Here is a 4,117-nt window from a genome sequence, read left to right as displayed (position 1 = left end):
CTTTACTGATGTGTGGAACTTTTCTCAGAAGTAGAAGGGTGCTGGAGATGTTCAGATTCATTATTTTTTTAAATAATATTTATTAAGAATTTAATAATTACAAAAAGAAGAAAAAGAGTTAAACAAAGCAAAACAATACAATACATAAAAAACAAAAAACACTGCTTATCTTAACAAAACAAAAACAAAAACAATTAAAAACACATCCAATATTTTCATATCTTGTCTTTCATTTACTTGTTTCGACGACCTCCTCACACCTCCCTTTTTTGTATTCTAGTTCAGTTAGCTATTTCAGCAAATCCTTTCCATCTTTCTCAGTTTTTGTCCTATAATTTATCTTAACACAATCTAACCTTATTTTTCCCCCTTTGGCCCATTAACAGTCTATTTTTACTTAATTCTTTATAACATTTCTGCTAATGCCATATAACTTCATTCCAGCATCCTTCTAACATTCATTAATTTTACAGTGTTTCTGTAAATAGTCTTTAAATTTCTTCCAATCTTCTTCCACCGACTCTTCTCCCTGGTCTCGGATTCTGCCCGTCATTTCTGCCAGTCCCATGTAGTCCATCAACTTCATCTGCCATTCTTCCCGGGTGGGTAAATCTTGTGTCTTCCAATACTTTGCGATAAGTATTCTTGCTGCTGTTGTAGCATACATAAAGAAAGTTCTATCCTTCTTTCTCACCAATTGGCCGAACATGCCCAGGAGAAAGGCCTCTGGTTTCTTCAGGAAGGCATATTTAAATACCTTTTTTATCCAAATTATATGCCTCCATTATTTGGTAATAATGGAGCCAATCTCGCACTTTGTTTTTTAATTTTTCAAAGCTCTGCAGTTTTATTCTGTCTCCCACTTGTTCCAGAATTTCCCAATATTTAGGCCATTTGGCCTCCATATTGAGTTTTTTCTGAGCCTTCGCTTCCATTGGTGACAACCATCTTGGGGTGAGACGTTCAGATTCAATATCCTTTCACCTTTCAGTTTCAGTCTTGGCAATTCATTTTGACAATGTTTAGGGTGGTGCACAAAATTAGAAAGCTGTCTAAATAAATATTTAGAACAGATCTAGAATGTGATCTAATTAACATAAGAGAACAAGAAATAGGCCCCCCAAAATCAGCAGTAATATACAGTGGTACCTCGAGTTACATACACTTCAGGTTACATACGCTTCTGGTTATAGACTCCGCTAACCCAGAAATATTACCTCGAGTTAAGAACTTTGCTTCAGGATGAGAACAGAAATCGTGCTCCGGTGGTGCGGCAGCAGCAGGAGGCCCCATTAGCTAAAGTGGTGCTTCAGGTTAAGAACAGTTTCAGGTTAAGAATGGACCTCCAGAACGAATTAAGTACGTAACCAAAGGTACCACTGTATGTTCAAGCACTTGACAATACAAAAATGCCTGCAGTGGTTCCAGCGAGCCCATAAAGCTGGGCGTTTGCACCCTTCTGAGGATGAACTTCCAGAGCTTTGAGGTGGTCATGGAAACAGCCTGTCCCAGGGGGTGGTCTGAGTTTCAGCATGTCTCTTCCCCCACTCAAAAATCTGAGAGCTTCAAAAATCCTATCACTTTTATGCAAGCGCTAAATATGAATTTTCTGATAACAATATTATATTAACATAAACAGGCTTGGCTTGTTGTGTCAGCTTCTCTAGCAAATGCCAAAAGCAGTGTTTGTATCCTGCTCCTATTCTTACTTCCTGCTTTGGTGGAACCTTGAATGGGATATAATCCGGAGACCTCAGGGGAAGCAGGCTGGGTGTTTCATGGGAGCAGACGTGTTCTCTTAGGGAAGTAGCTCCCAGACTCCTATTTCCAGTTATATCCCATCTTTCATCCCAAAGGTTCCCTCCTGGGTAGTGATAAAGCAGGATATCAAATCCAAATTCTTCTTCTTCTTCTTCTTCTTCTTCTTCTTCTTCTTCTTCTTCTTCTTCTTCTAACAGAAAATAATAAAATACAATAATCCATTTTTTAAAAGAACCACCCAGATCAACATGAAAAACAATAATTGAAAACAATCGTGCCAATGCTAAAAGTCACCAGCAGATTTTATAAGTCAGTGCTAGCACCTTCAAACCATGCCTGGAAACTCAGGGCAGTTTGCAGAAAAACTGGATTTTCTTCACCTGCCGTAATAATGGATGCGATTTGGTGAGAAGGATTTTTAAAATTTCACACCTGAAACCCCACAGCTAAAACAACTATTGTATGAGGAATAATAGGTCCTGTAGAACAGGGAAGGCCAGCCAACATAGAGGAGCTGGTGGAGAGGGCAATCCCTGCTCCAGCAGCATTCCTGGTTAAACATTAGGGAAACCTGCAGAAGGGACCTTCGCAGAAAGGAGAAAGAACGCAGTTAGAAGGCAGAGGTAAACAGAAGTAGAGAAGCCCTGCCATCTAGCGCCCAAAGTGTATATCTCAAAGTTAGAATAAAAAAATTCCTTCCAGTAGCACCTTAAAGACCAACTAAGTTAGTTCTTGGTATGAGCTTTCGTGTGCATGCACACTTCTTCAGATAACTTCACTGAAGAAGTGTGCATGCACACGAAAGCTCATACCAAGAACTAACTTAGTTGGTCTTTAAGGTGCTACTGGAAGGATTTTTTTTATTTTGACTATGGCAGACCAACACGGCTACCTATCTGTATCTCAAAGTTAGGTTATACTGGTGCTCGGATAAAAAACATGCACCAATATGTAAACATTAAAATAAACATCGATAATAGAATTCAGAAATTCAGAGTTGCAAAGATATTTTATTCCATGTGGAAAAAATAACCAAATTGCTGATTGATCACAACAATTCCCCTAAGGACAACACCCATGATTCATAGTTTCATTTGTGTCTTTAACCAGCAGCAGTATAAAGAGACACAGCTAATTCCATCTTTCTCCAAGATGCTCCAAGAGTGGGATACACAGAAAGAACACCTGTGGATGCCACTTCTGCACATCTTTGCTTAGCATAATAGTTTAGGAAAACACACACACACACAAACATTAGATCAAATGCTTTAGTGAACAGTAAGACAATATAGTTGCCACAACCACATCCCCCTGCTTACAGTGTAATGCAAAGCAAGAGAGATGTGTTTACTCCAAGATGTGTCCAGATTTTGAATGTGGCTTCAACATAGTTTAAAGCACTTGACTCCCCCTGTCCCAAGTATATTGGGAACCATAATTTCTTAAGGCTGCTGGGAATTGTAGCTCTTTTAGGAGTGTGTACACAGGCATTGTCCATATTGCACTGCCTCAAAATAAAAGCCACACTTTTTATGTCTTCATTATAGCATCAAATGTTCGCTCTTTGTGAAATGATCAAAGAGATCAACCCTCTTTGCTAAGATATGCCTGTCAGGGAGCAGACTCTCCATATATTGAGGGGAGAATTCTGAGGTTGCTCATCCAGTTGTATAGGAATGGACAAGCTGTGAACCAGGACCTGCTAGAAGAAAGAGAAGAATTTATCTTCGCCATCAGTTCAGGATTTTCAAAAAAAAAATTTGAACAGTGAAGAACAGCAACCTCAGCCCACATAATCTGCAATATAGATCTGTATCTGCAAAGCAAAAACTCTTCAGCTATAAAAGCAAAACCAAGCATCAAGTAGTTCCAAGTGTAGTCAAGCTACCGGTACTTCTACAGGGCAGACAGGTGTTTTCAATCTGAGGCCACCTAATTCTGCTGCAGTGGGAAGGGATTGGTTTAAAGGGGATGTGATCAGGCTTAGAAATTTCTGCTAAGTGCTTGGCAGACTTTCCAGCCCAGCATCCAGTGTGGGCTGAAATAGTACTGCATTTAGCACAGGAAATAGTATTTCATTTAGCACAAGAATGAAGGCTGAATAATGGCTCAATTAGAGCTGGATGCATTCCAGTGAAAAAAATAGCACAGACGGTTCTGCACGATGGATTGGCTTTTTGGAGGATTAATGTTTTTAATGAAATAGCACATGAATTCCCTGATGTCTGTGAGTCATCACTAAGGGAGCAATACTATGCTCAAGGAGCTGGTGTGAAGCAAGCTGGTGTAAGGTAAGCTGGCGTAAAGTTGCACAAGATCCTTAACCCCATTCCACAGCAGGGCTGCTGCAGCTGCT

Source organism: Podarcis bocagei (genome assembly GCF_964188305.1).
Source record: "Podarcis bocagei genome assembly, chromosome: 2".
Taxonomy (NCBI): Eukaryota; Metazoa; Chordata; class Lepidosauria; order Squamata; family Lacertidae; genus Podarcis; species Podarcis bocagei.
This window is presented reverse-complemented; position numbering follows the sequence as displayed.